The sequence below is a fragment of the Symphodus melops genome (genome assembly GCF_947650265.1).
Source record: "Symphodus melops genome assembly, chromosome: 13".
NCBI lineage: Eukaryota > Metazoa > Chordata > Actinopteri > Labriformes > Labridae > Symphodus > Symphodus melops.
The window spans coordinates 122501-137500 of NC_136703.1; the positions used below are offsets into that span (position 1 = coordinate 122501).

The 15000-nt window shown below is 41.2% G+C and overlaps 1 long non-coding RNA gene across 2 annotated transcripts; it reads right to left on the reverse strand.

The window, feature by feature from the left end:
- Window positions 1–4946: 4946 nt before the first annotated feature.
- Window positions 4947–5918, reverse strand: LOC306833419. 2 transcript variants are annotated; one of them, XR_013780349.1, is made up of 5 exons: window positions 5676–5918; window positions 5503–5530; window positions 5437–5472; window positions 5186–5242; window positions 4947–5104 (listed from the first exon to the last, which is right to left on the reverse strand). It is a non-coding gene; the product is annotated as an uncharacterized lncRNA (long non-coding RNA). The 2 variants fall into 2 exon arrangements; XR_013780350.1 differs by having other exon boundaries at window positions 5437–5530.
- Between the last annotated feature and the right edge of the window lie 9082 nt (window positions 5919–15000).

Here is a 15000-nt window from a genome sequence, read left to right on the forward strand (position 1 = left end):
AAACACAAGGAACACAGAACACCAGACCAGACACTGGCTCAATCCCAAGTCCCTTATTTGCAGTCTCCTCGGTCCTCGGTCCTCAGCCGAACAGGAAGTAGTTCCAAAGCCGCCATGTTGAGGATCGTCCCAAAGCTCTTATAGCGAACGGAGGAGAGAGGATGGAGGAGAGAGGAGGCTGATCCGAGGAGCGATGACCGAGGAGACACGAGAGCTGACTTCACGGAAGTCTTTTCACTGACAGACACGCCCCCTTCTCGTATATCACTCACTGATTGGACGCTGCACAGGATCAGACTTCAGTGAAACAGAGTTTAATAGGGGAGAAAAGAGGGAGATTAAAAAGAGGCTAAACGGAGCGTGGGACATTTAAACAGATGATGAACATCAGTGAGTTTGTAAAGAGTCGCTCTGTGATGAGCTGCCATTAAAAAGAGTCTGATGAAGAGGAGTCCGTTTTATATTCTCACTTATTTATCTTCTGAACGTTTCATCATTTAGATTCTAATCAATCATTTTCAGTATCCTGACACATAAATATCCGTTTATAAAATACAGAGTTGGTTGTCTAAATACAGGCGAGGTTCAGTCCAAACTGATTAATAATAATCAATAATTATAGACAATTCAAAATGAAATCTTTGAGTCAGTAGAAACTGTCCTTTTGGTTTGAAACAAACTGCAGGTTGTTCTTCAGGTGTTTGTTATCAAGAAACACTGTAACTGTGTTTGATTAGTAATAATACAGTGTGTGTGTTTGATTAGAAATAATACAGTGTGTGTGTTTGACTAGAAATAATACAGTGTGTGTGTTTGATTAGTAATAATACAGTGTGTGTGTGTTTGATTAGAAATAATACAGTGTGTGTGTTTGACTAGAAATAATACAGTGTGTGTGTTTGATTAGTAATAATACAGTGTGTGTGTGTTTGATTAGTAATAATACAGTGTGTGTGTGTTTGATTAGAAATAATACAGTGTGTGTGTGTGTGATTAGAAATAATACAGTGTGTGTTTGATTAGAAATAATACAGTGTGTGTGTTTGATTAGTAATAATACAGTGTGTGTGTGTTTGATTAGTAATAATACAGTGTGTATGTGTTTGATTAGAAATAATACAGTGTGTGTTTGATTAGAAATAATACAGTGTGTGTGTGTTTGATTAGAAATAATACAGTGTGTGTGTTTGACTAGAAATAATACAGTGTGTGTGTTTGATTAGTAATAATACAGTGTGTGTGTGTTTGATTAGTAATAATACAGTGTGTGTGTGTTTGATTAGAAATAATACAGTGTGTGTGTTTGATTAGTAATAATACAGTGTGTGTGTGTTTGATTAGTAATAATACAGTGTGTGTGTGTTTGATTAGTAATAATACAGTGTGTGTGTTTGATTAGAAATAATACAGTGTGTGTGTGTTTGATTAGAAATAATACAGTGTGTGTGTGTGTTTGATTAGAAATAAAACAGTGTGTGTGTTTGATTAGAAATAATACAGTGTGTGTGTTTGATTAGAAATAATACAGTGTGTGTGTTTGATTAGAAATAATACAGTGTGTGTGTTTGATTAAAAATAATACAGTGTGTGTGTGTTTGATTAGTAATAATACAGTGTGTGTTTGATTAGAAATAATACAGTGTGTGTGTTTGATTAGAAATAATACAGTGTGTGTGTTTGATTAGAAATAATACAGTTTGTGTGTTTGATTAGAAATAATACAGTGTGTGTGTGTTTGATTAGAAATAATACAGTGTGTGTGTGTGATTAGAAATAATACAGTGTGTTTGATTAGAAATAATACAGTGTGTGTGTGTGTTTGATTAGTAATAATACAGTGTGTGTGTTTGATTAGAAATAATACAGTATGTGTGTGTGTTTGATTAGTAATAATACAGTGTGTGTGTGTTTGATTAGTAATAATACAGTGTGTGTGTTTGATTAGAAATAATACAGTGTGTGTGTGTTTGATTAGAAATAATACAGTGTGTGTGTTTGATTAGAAATAATACAGTGTGTGTGTTTGATTAGAAATAATACAGTGTGTGTGTTTGATTAGTAATAATACAGTGTGTGTTTGATTAGAAATAATACAGTGTGTGTGTTTGATTAGAAATAATACAGTGTGTGTGTTTGATTAGAAATAATACAGTGTGTGTGTTTGATTAGTAATAATACAGTGTGTGTGTTTGATTAGTAATAATACAGTGTGTGTGTGTGATTAGAAATAATACAGTGTGTGTGTTTGATTAGTAATAATACAATGTGTGTGTGTGATTAGAAATAATACAGTGTGTGTGTTTGATTAGTAATGATACAGTGTGTGTGTGTTTGATTCGAAATAATACAGTGTGTGTGTGTGATTAGAAATAATACAGTGTGTGTGTTTGATTAGTAATAATACAATGTGTGTGTGTGATTAGAAATAATACAGTGTGTGTGTTTGATTAGTAATAATACAGTGTGTGTGTGTTTGATTAGAAATAATACAGTGTGTGTGTTGGATTAGAAATAATACAGTGTGTGTTTGATTAGAAATAATACAGTGTGTGTGTGTTTGATTAGTAATAATACAGTGTGTGTGTGTTTGATTAGTAATAATACAGTGTGTGTGTTTGATTAGAAATAATACAGTGTGTGTGTGTTTGATTAGAAATAATACAGTGTGTGTGTGTTTGATTAGAAATAATACAGTGTGTGTTTGATTCGAAATAATACAGTGTGTGTGTGTTTGATTAGAAATAATACAGTGTGTGTTTGATTAGAAATAATACAGTGTGTGTGTGTTTGATTAGTAATAATACAGTGTGTGTGTGTTTGATTAGAAATAATACAGTGTGTGTGTTTGATTAGTAATAATACAGTGTGTGTGTTTGATTAGTAATAATACAGTGTGTGTGTGTGATTAGAAATAATACAGTGTGTGTGTTTGATTAGAAATAATACAGTGTGTGTGTGTGTTTGATTAGAAATAATACAGTGTGTGTGTTTGATTAGTAATAATACAGTGTGTGTGTGTGTTTGATTAGAAATAATACAGTGTGTGAGTTTGATTAGAAATAATACAGTGTGTGTGTGTGTGTGTGCGTGTGTGTGTGTGTGTGTGTGTGTGTCTGTATGTGTGTGGACATAAACAGCTGTTCGGCTGATTGACAGCTGAACGTGATCAGCTGATGTGGCGTCATGTGACGCTCTCGAGGAAACTACGTCTCATGTGTCTTAAAGCTGATTTCCTCGGTCCTCTCTCCTCGGCTTCGTTTCCTCCGTGCATCTCTGGTGGGCGGGGCTAAGACGCAAGTGGAGGAGACAACTCGGAGGACACTCGGTGCAAATAAGGGACATGAGATTGAGCCACTGAGGACAAGTACAAAGTAAAACCTGACATTGAAAACCCAACTAAAACAAGGCATTACAAAATAAAGCAGGAAACACTAAAGACTGGATTTTAAACACTAAACTAGGAGCCTTGAATCACAACACAGGAAATAAACTTACAGGCAACATAGGAGGACACAGGGAAATACACTAAAGACTAAAGTTAACACAAGGAAACATTAAAACACACAAGGGAAACAATCAACACTAGGAAACAAACACAGAACACAAAGGAAATCATAGGATCATAGGGTTAGGATTAAATTGTAAATTTATTAAGGAATATCTTATTTTATAACTAATAGGTATGTCCAGAGATGTCCATAATTAATAATTCGATGATGTGCCACATGTGTAATTACACATTGCAGACACACTTGATAACCAATAGAGAAGTCTGGGGGCTGTCAGAGGCAGTCAGGACCTTCTGATATGAAAGTGTGACACTTTTATGTTTGGAAAATCAGCTAAAACACACATTACACAAAGTTTGGCCAAATACTGAAATGATTTGATGCAAGACGTTTCATGTTTTAATTTATCTCTTTTAAAGTCTCATTAACTCTTTCCCCGCCAGAGAATTCTAGAATGGTAGCCAGCCAGCACCAGCCTTTTTCACCATTTTCACCAATCTTTCAAGACCCACAGAATATTTTGTTCTTTGAATATGTAAATATTGAATACATCAAAAGAAAGATCAGAGCCTCTGCTTTCAAATACAAGAAACTATTTTATTCAAGCTTCATTCAATCTTTTTTTATCAGCACTTGAATATCGGCCATTTTCACAAAAAAACAACATTCCGGACAAAAAGCTGAGAAAACAGCACTTTTGTAAAACACACTTATTTTCAAGAAAAAAATGTGATTTTGAGTTTACATTTGGATTCTTTTTACTTTCATTTGACAACTACAGTTATATTTTAAAATAAATAACTAAAATAAATAAAAATGATTACATAAAATTATACATTTTCATTGAATAGTGTAGCACTACAACATTTACAAACTACATTATACATTTTTCTTCTCTTATACACTCAGGAATACTTTTTTTTTACAAACACTTAAATATTGGTTATTTTCAATAATAAAACATTAGTTGAACAAAAACCTGATCAAGAAGAGAGACAGCTGTGTCTCCCAGGGAAGTGTCTTCTCCACAACAGGGTTTCATGTTGTAACAGTACCCTGTGTCAGGATCACAAAGGATGAAGGATTTGAACCCATATTTGACAGGTTTTTGGGGATTGTATACCCTGAACGCTAGCCGTCCACGCCACAGAAGCATAACCTCATCAATGCAAATGTTGGTGTTAGGTTGATACATTTGACTGAATTTAGATACAAGGTAATATAAGACGGCGGACTTTGTACAACCTGTCAGTGCTCTTTGCTGGCCTTGATTCATAATCATTGGAGTGTAGAAATCTCCATATGACCTTGTTGAAGTAGGGCGTGACCAAAATGTCATCTGTAGACCAGTACATTTCAAGGTCAGGCTTAGGAATGATATGATCAAGAGCAGCAGCATCATTTAGAGGTCCAGGATTCTCAGTGAAAAGGAAAGTCTTTTGGCTGCCAGTTCATTTCTTTCCACATCAGATTACCTGGACCAGGACCTGCACCTGGCTAGTTTACAGGCCCTCTTGCTTGGTCACCAGGTACTTGACCTCCACCACGCCCATAAGATCCACAGGTCCGACCTCTGCCTCTTTGCTGTGATCGACCTGTAAATAATTAGAATGACAATTTTTTTATTCAACAGTGTGATGTGCACAAAGAGAGGAACTCTTCATATCATATCTTACCTCTTTCACCTTGGGTAGTTCTGTATAAAGGACACCTGGGCCTTGAATCCCTGGACTCTGTGTGTAAAATGACAGTAAAATGTCATCAAATATTCATTTGGTAAATAGTTTGTGTACAAAATGAAAGATAAATTATTTCTTTTTTATCTTCTCTCACAAATTAGCAGATGCTCTTGTATTGTAGTATCTAATAATCATACAATCCAAGTAACATATTATCAAACTAAATAAAATATGTTATCATAACTCACCTCTTGCACCTACGTGTATGTCTGGACCTTGGAGACCTGGATCTTGGAGACCTGGATCTTGGAGACCTGGATCTTGGAGACCTGGACTCTGTGTCTGGAAAATTACAATAAGAAGTCCGTCAAAAATTCGTTTGGTACATAGTTTATGTACAAAACTGAGGGATATGTTATTTCGACGTCACATTATCAGATGCGTATGCTATCACGGTAAATCAAAAAAGAACGTGATCATATCTTACCTCTTACACGTCCTGAAGGTCTGAATGTAGCTCCTGAATCCCTCCATTCGCTGTCGCCGCTGCTGCCTTCATCCAGATCAGTTTCACGAACGTCAAAAAATGAATTATCAGAGTCTGTATCGATAATTAACTCTGTAGCTTCCGCAGCCGAATATCTCCTTGCTGGCGCCGGCATGTTTGTACTGTTCAAGAGCTTTTATCTCACATCTATACGGCTAATGTTGACTTTATGACGCGCGTCAAACTCACAGACTGATCAAACTCCGCCCGCTAGAAAATAAGGACGAAGAAGATGTTTGTTTTTTTTTCTTCTTTACTTTCCCGCGGGTGGTCTTGTTTGTTGGTTTTTGGCCTCACAGTCCTGTAACTTTTTCACAACATCCGCCATGGCGCCCCCTATCATATTTCACTGAAAACACCAATTGACGGAAAATCTCGTCAATGGCAGGGAATGAGTTAATGGCGAGCAGGCAGCCCGTTTGGCAGCCGATGTTACTCGACACAGATACAGGTTCGCCTGTACCTCTTGTGCCTGATATTGTGGCTGACCTGATGAAAGGCGCCACTTGCTCCTCAGTCTGGGATCACTCCAAGCTGGGGTCCGGCTGGCCTCCTCTAGTCCAGAAGCTGCTTCTTTTGACAGCCGTAACACACTCTGTTGTAGCGAACGTATCTAACCACGGTTTTTTTAACCTGCGGCTGCGGCCTGCGGCCTGCGGCTCGGGAAGGTTCCTGTGCTCTGGAAGACCTCGTGCCTCACCCCTGTCCCCAAGAAGAAGAACCCCAGTGAGCCAGGCGACTTCAGACCAATCGCTCTGACATCCCACGTTATGAAGACCTTTGAACGGCTGCTGCTCCAACACCTCAGACCCCAGGTACAACACGCACAAGATCCACTGCAGTTTGCATACCAGGCAAAGGTGGGCGTGGACGATGCCATCCTCTATCTTCTACACAGGGCTTACTCTCATCTGGACAAAGGGAGCAGCGTGATGAGAATCATGTTCTTTGATTTCTCAAGCGCTTTCGACACCATCCATCCCCTCCTACTGAGAGACAAGCTGACCGAGATGAGGGTGGACTCGCACCTGGTGAGGTGGATCACTGACTACCTCACAGAGAGACCACAGTACGTCAGACTGAAAGACTGCACATCTGACACTGTGGTCAGCAGCACCGGTGCACCACAGGGGACTGTGCTCTCCCCCGTCCTGTTCACCCTGTACACCTCTGACTTCCAGTATAACTCTGAGCTCTGCCACATGCAGAAATACTCGGACGACACTGCGATAGTTGCTTGTGTCAGGGATGGACAGGAGGAGGAGTACAGGAGCCTGATCGAGGACTTTGTGACGTGGTGCAGTGACAACCATCTGCAGCTAAACACCTCCAAGACCAAGGAGATGGTGGTGGACCGCCAAAGGAAGAAACCACATCTTGAACCTGTTTCCATCGGCGGGGTCGACGTGGAGGTGGTCAGGACCTACGGGTATCTGGGGCTGCAGCTGGATGACAAGCTGGACTGGTCGCCTAACATGGACACTACCTGCAGGAAGGGACAGTCGTCTGTACTTCCTGAGAAGGCTGGGGTCCTTCAACATCTGCAAAAAGCTGCTGCAGATGTTCTACCAGTCTGTGGTGTCCAGCGTCCTCTTCTACGCCGTGGTGTGCTGGGGAGGAAGCTGCAAGAAGAGGGACGCAGCACGCCTGGACAGACTGGTGAGGAGGGCCGGCTCTGTGGTGGGCACAGAGCTGGACTCACTGGTGTCAGTGGTAGAGAGGAGGTCTCTGGACAAAATGCTCTCCATCATGGACAACACACACCACCCTCTGCACAGCACCTTCACCGGGCAGAGGAGCATGTTCAGCGAAAGACTGCTGTCACAGTCGTGCTCCACGGACAGACTCAAGAACTCTTTCGTCCCCCTATAGGCCATAAGACTGTACAACACTTCACTGTCACAGCAGGGAAGAAGCACACGGTGATCCCTGGACTCTTTTTTCACTTTTTTCTCATTCCTCATCTGCACCACTGACCTCAGAGTCAGCCCCCAGTTGGACACTGTAATGCATATTGATAGTCACTTTACTGAGCACTGCTCATTTTAATGATAATCACCCTAATCATGTCTGGTTTCATCCTACTGTTGTGTTATGCTACATCTGTAATGGTTGACATGATCACCCTGATTAGGTCAAGTTTCACTCTATTGTCTTCAACTCTTAATGCTAATCTGCTCCTCAATAGTTGGGTACTCAATGATAATCACCCTAAGCACTCCTGGTTTCAGGTTATTGTCTAGGACACTTAATGCAAATCACTGCTCCTTTAAGTTGGTGAGCCATTTTACATTCCTGCATTGACTGTTTAATGACTGTACTCACACCTCTGGCACTACCTCAAACACCTCTGTACATGCACATGGAACTAGTTTCTAGAAGGTCAGCACTTTGTTTCTAAGGCTCTTTAACTGTTTTACAGGTCTCTTTTAACCAGCACATGTTTTTCTCTCCTCACAGGTTATGTACATTATGCTATATAAGTTTAAGTCTAATTGCTAATGCTAACTGCACAGGTTTAACATATAATTATGTTTATTCTTAGTCACATAGGGGCTGCTAAATCTTGTTTGGGGGATTTTGTATACAGAGGGGAGGGGGGACAGCGGGTGTGTATTGTAACTAATGTCTTGTGTCCTGCCTGTCTGTATACTGCTACTGGATGCCTTGAATTTCCCTCGGGATCAATAAAGTATCTATCTATCTATCTATCTATCTATCTTTTTAAACTAAAAACAAAACACTGTGATCATATTAACGTGTAGATTATGTACATTACACAACAAGGATGTTGAAATTAGTTATTAAAACTCTGCTGGCGTACAGTCATCCACACCAATGCTGTTATTTCCTAGCAGGTGTATTTCTTCTGATGCCATTTAATTCTACATTTCAGACTGCTAAACAACACAGTGTGGTTTCAGTTATTCCTCTTTACTTCTCTTTGTTCTGGTGTCATTCCGGTCATATCTTGTTTCTCTTCTTTGCAGTATTACGTAACATGCTGTAAACTCTGGGGATGAGGACAGTTGAACCATGAATATATAGGGGTGTGGTATTCAAATAATGATCATTTTCAGCTGTCACACTTATCAACACCCGCTCATACATACGCTGTGATCATCTGGATATGCATGTTTCATGAGTCCCAAATCTGCCCTGGCTTCTTCTACACAAAAATTGATAAGTGAGGACTGCTGTGAGGCACAAACACCATAGAAGGTCATTCCTGACGTGGCCGTCCGACTCCATAACTCACTCGTGTCAGAGTCATGGACGAGGTCTGCAAATCTTTCTGGACTATTCAACTGCTAACTTCTCCACTCTATTGTGCTTATGTTTACAGTAACTGCAACTGTCCATAATGAGCCCTCCACACAAACTGTGAAATATCTACTCTGTTTAACGCAGCAGTGGACGTATTGTTTATATCTTCACATCCATTTGTGCTTAGCTTCATAAAATTTTACTTTCCATTGGTAATTATTGCTTATTTGATTATTTATATATATTTATTTGGGTTTCTGTATTTCCTGCTCATATATCATGTTGAACTGTGAAACACAATTTCCCCTGGCATTAATAAAGCATTGATTATGAATCTGATAACCCCTGTAGGATCCAGCATGGATGTAAGGGTTTGTACAGTTGTCAATTCTTAGACTTTAGACCTTACATTTACCCTGTTTAGCTTTGCTAACTTGGCATTTGCTAACCCCTCCCTTCTCCCAAGCTCCACCCTCTCCTCCAAATAAGGTCAGCTCTGATTCCAGAAAAACAAACATAGTAATAGTAAAGCCTCGTTTCCACACAGCAATCCAGTACAGATCAATACAGTGTGGTATGGTTTGGTTCGGTAAAGCCTGATCCCGTTTGTGTTTCCACAGCCACCTGTGCCCTATTTGGTAGGCGGCGTATAAGCCCCTGATTCTGACCTTGCAAAACTTCCGACCCCCCTAGACTCAGTCCAGCTTTAGTTCAGAGAAGGCTGTGTGTGGCGAGGAGAAATAAACAGATGTAAACAATTGACTGTTTAAACATGGTGGGGTTGTGTTTGCCGCTGTCACACAAGAAGTGAAGATTCTTTTGACTAATCACAAACTGCAGTGTTTAGCTCCACCTTTTATGGTCGGCTTGATATTTTTGGCACCCCAACAGAAGGGTCCAAAAAGTAGGATGTACGGGTCAGTATTTTGGGAATCTTTCCCTGGATTAGTCTATGGAAACCCTCCAAAATGTGTGCCGTCAAACCGAACCAGATCACTCAGTGGAAACAGGGCTGAAGGTCCAGTTTGGATTACTGTAATTCTATTTTAGCAGGGTGCTATGGTAAATCTCTTAAGACCCTTCAGCTAGTCCAAAACGCTGCAGCTCGTGTTCTGACTAGAACTAGGAAAAGGGACCACATGACTCCTGTATTGGCTTCTCTCCATTGGCTCCCTATAAAATCTAGAATAGAATTTAAAATCCTTCTGCTCACCTACAAAGCTCTAGATAGATAGATAGATAGATAGATAGATAGATAGATAGATAGATAGATAGATAGATAGATAGATAGATAGATAGATAGATAGATAGATAGATAGATAGATAGATAGATAGATAGATAGATAGATAGATAGATAGATAGATACTTTATTGATCCCGAGGGAAATTCAAGGCATCCAGTAGCAGTATACAGACAGGCAGGACACAAGACATTAGTTACAATACACACCCGCTGTCCCCCCTCCCCTCTGTATACAATAATCCCCAAACAAGATTTAGCAGCCCCTATGTGACTAAGGGTAAATATAATTACAGGTTAAACCTGTGCAGTTAGCATTAGCATTAGACTTAAAACTTATATAGCATAATGTACATAACCTGTGAGGAGAGAAAAACATGTGCTGGTTAAAAGAGACCTGTAAAACAGTTAAAGAGCCTTAGAAACAAAGTGCTGACCTTCTAGAAACTAGTTCCATGTGCATGTACAGAGGTGTTTGAGGTAGTGCCAGAGGTGTGAGTACAGTCATTAAACAGTCAATGCAGGGATGCAGACTGGGCCATTAAAGTGCTCAGCAACATAAAGGAGCAGTGATTAGCATTAAGTATCCAAAACAATAAGGTGAAACCAGGAGTGATTAGGGTGATTACCATTAAAGTACCCAACTATTGAGGAGCAGATTAGCATGAAGTGTCAAAGACAATAGAGTGAAACTTGACCTAGTTAGGGTGATCATGTCAACCATTACAGATGTAGCATAACACAACAGTGGGATTAAACCAGACATGATTAGTCTGTCTGTAAAGTGTCTCGAGATAACGCCTGTTATGAATTGACGCTATACAAATAAAGATTGATTGATTGATTTATTGATTGATGATTAGGGTGATTATCATTAAAGTGACCAGTGCTCAGTAAGGTGACTATCAATATGCATGAAAGTGTCCAACTGGAGGCTGACTCTGAGGTCAGCAGTGCAGATGAGGAGTGAGAAAAAAGTGAAAAATGAGTCCAGGGATCACCGTGTGCTTCTTCCCTGTCGTGACAGTGAAGTGTTGTACAGTCTTATGGCCTATAGGGGGACAAAAGAGTTCTTGAGTCTGTCCGTGGAGCACGACTGTGACAGCAGTCTGTCACTGAACATGCTCCTCTGCCCGGTGAAGGTGCTGTGCAGAGGGTGGTGTGTGTTGTCCATGATAGAGAGCATTTTGTCCAGAGTTCTCCTCTCTACCATTGTCACCAGTGAGTCCAGCTCTGAGCCCACCACAGAGCCAGCCCTCCTCACCAGAGAGTCCAGCTCTGTACCCACCACAGAGCCAGCCCTCCTCACCAGTGAGTCCAGCTCTGTACCCACCACAGAGCCAGCCCTCCTCACCAGTGAGTCTAGCTCTGTACCCCCCACAGAGCCTCCTCACCAGTGAGTCCAGCTCTGTACCCCCCACAGAGCCTCCTCACCAGAGAGTCCAGCTCTGTACCCACCACAGAGCCGGCCCTCCTCACCAGTCTGTCCAGGCGTGCTGCGTCCCTCTTCTTGCAGCTTCCTCCCCAGCACACCACGGCGTAGAAGAGGACGCTGGACACCACAGACTGGTAGAACATCTGCAGCAGCTTTTTGCAGATGTTGAAGGACCCCAGCCTTCTCAGGAAGTACAGACGGCTCTGTCCCTTCCTGCAGATAGTGTCCATGTTAGGCGACCAGTCCAGCTTGTCATCCAGTTGCAGCCCCAACAATGAGCATGTTTACCTGCTCTTTGTTAATGTTAACAGACAAACAGTATGGTCCTTTACCTACTTTAGTAAAGTGTCCTGAGATAACACCTGTTATGAATTGACGCTATACAAATAAAGATTGATTGATTGAGAAGGTGCTGGACAAACCTTCATAGAGTTTCAGGGCTTTAGTCTTAAGGTTGAAGTTTGGGCTGCAGGGAGCACAGTGTGCTCCTCCTGGATCTGACCTCCATGTTTCTCTTTCACCTCCTCGTTTCTCCTTCACCTCCCGCTCAGTCCCCTCATTTCTCATTCACCCCCCCCACACACTACCCCCTCCCTCCCCCCAGTGTCGCTCATTTTGTCCAAACAGGGTGAGTGTTCGTGCCGAGAGGCAGGAGCCTCATTACACACACACATACACACACACACACACACACACCACACACACACACACACACTTTGTTTTTTTTCCTTTCCATGTAAAGAGCAGAACAATGATTACGACACACATATACTGTTTGTATAGGCCACGACACTGCTGGGAAAATGTTTCTGCAGTGACATTAACTGTTTCATATATTTACAAAAATAACTCAGAGCTCAGAGCAGATGATATCCCTACGTGCCAGCTTTGCAGTTGTTTATGTTTAGTTTAATTCTTTTTTTTTCTAATGCTTGAACATATTTCTATAATTAATTGTCATGTGTCTCTCTCACTCCATCACTATCTCACTCCTTTACTCCCTCGCTCCATAACTTTCACTCTCCCACTCTCTGACTTGCTTGCACACCCTGACCCATAGGAACAAACTAATTGTCAGATGACTTTGTTAATGACTTTTTTTCTATGTCATTTTTTACATCATCAAGTCTCCTATCAAAGTACTGCATGAAGGGAAGTCCTGTGGTGCACTTATGGTCACAATGCAGTGGTATGGTGCTCTGGGCTATCCAAGAGGGCAAAGGATCCATCACTATAGTGGACCCATCACTAAAGACCAGCCTACAAAGGATCCATCGCTATAGTGGACCGATCACTAAAGACCAGCCTACAAAGGATCCATCACTAAAGACCAGCCTACAAAGGATCCATCACTAAAGACCAGCCTACAAAGAATCCATCACTAAAGACCAGCCTATAGTGGACCCATCACTAAAGACCAGCCTATAGTGGACCCATCACTAAAGACCAGCCTACAAAGGACCCATCACTAAAGACCAGCCTATAGTGGACCCATCACTAAAGACCAGCCTACAAAGGATCCATCACTGAAGACCAGCCTACAAAGGATCCATCACTAAAAACCAGCCTACAAAGGATCCATCACTAAAGACCAGCCTACAAAAGGATCCATCACTATAGTGGACCCATCACTAAAGACCAGCCTACAAAGGTTCCATCACTAAAGACCAGCCTACAAAGGATCCATCACTATAGTGGACCCATCACTAAAGACCAGCCTACAAAGGATCCATCACTAAAGACCAGCCTACAAAGGATCCATCACTAAAGACCAGCCTACAAAGGATCCATCACTAAAGACCAGCCTATAGTGGATCCATCACTAAAGACCAGCCTACAAAGGATCCATCACTAAAAACCAGCCTACAAAGGATCCATCACTAAAGACCAGCCTACAAAAGGATCCATCACTATAGTGGACCCATCACTAAAGACCAGCCTACAAAGGTTCCATCACTAAAGACCAGCCTACAAAGGATCCATCACTATAGTGGACCCATCACTAAAGACCAGCCTACAAAGGATCCATCACTAAAGACCAGCCTACAAAGGTTCCATCACTAAAGACCAGCCTACAAAGGATCCATCACTATAGTGGACCCATCACTAAAGACCAGCCTACAAAGGATCCATCACTAAAGACCAGCCTACAAAGGATCCATCACTAAAGACCAGCCTACAAAGAATCCATCACTAAAGACCAGCCTATAGTGGACCCATCACTAAAGACCAGCCTATAGTGGAACCATCACTAAAGACCAGCCTACAAAGGATCCATCACTATAGTGGACCCATCACTAAAGACCAGCCTACAAAGGATCCATCACTATAGTGGACCCATCACTAAAGACCAGCCTACAAAGGATCCATCACTAAAGACCAGCCTACAAAGGATCCATCACTAAAGACCAGCCTACAAAGAATCCATCACTAAAGACCAGCCTATAGTGGACCCATCACTAAAGACCAGCCTATAGTGGACCCATCACTAAAGACCAGCCTACAAAGGATCCATCACTAAAGACCAGCCTATAGTGGACCCATCACTAAAGACCAGCCTATAGTGGACCCATCACTAAAGACCAGCCTATAGTGGACCCATCTCTAAAGATTCACACAGTTTTTGAGGATACTTAAAACTGAATAGTTATGAAAATGGAATTAATATACAGTATATACCTTTAAAGACTGAAAATGAAATTGGAAAGATTTATACAAATATAAATCTTTACATTTTCAGTCTTTTGGTGGTATTCAAATATTTTTCACTTTTTTCAGTATTAAATTTAATAATATTACTGCTTTTGGGTTAGAAGTTACTTTTCATCCTGTGTTGAGTTGGGAATGTAAGATATCCAATAAAGTGGAGCCTTTACATTTTTTACATCTAAGGGTTAGGGTTTTCTGGTTTTCTCCTCTCTGCATGCTTACAGCCTCTCTACAGTTATAAAAACTGCCTGAGGCCATTGAAACAATGCAGAGAGAAAGATAGATGTGTTGGTTTTCATCACAGCTTGTTCTCTTTGTCAGTTTTGTGTGCAGCGGAGTGAAAAAACATGATTTTAGGATGATATGGAGGACCCCTATTAGTGCGTGCCATATTTACAAGCAAATCCAAAGTTGGATAGGTACACAGGTGAACAGACACTCACAAATACACACAAACTCATGCAGCCTCATGGACAGACGTTCTCACTCACCTGCAGCACGGCCTTGACGGTGCCTTGGTTCACGGTGGCAGTGCAGATCTTCTCACCTTTGCGCATCACCTGACCCATGATGAAGAGCATGGGTGTAGCCAGCACAAATGATGCAAGCCACAT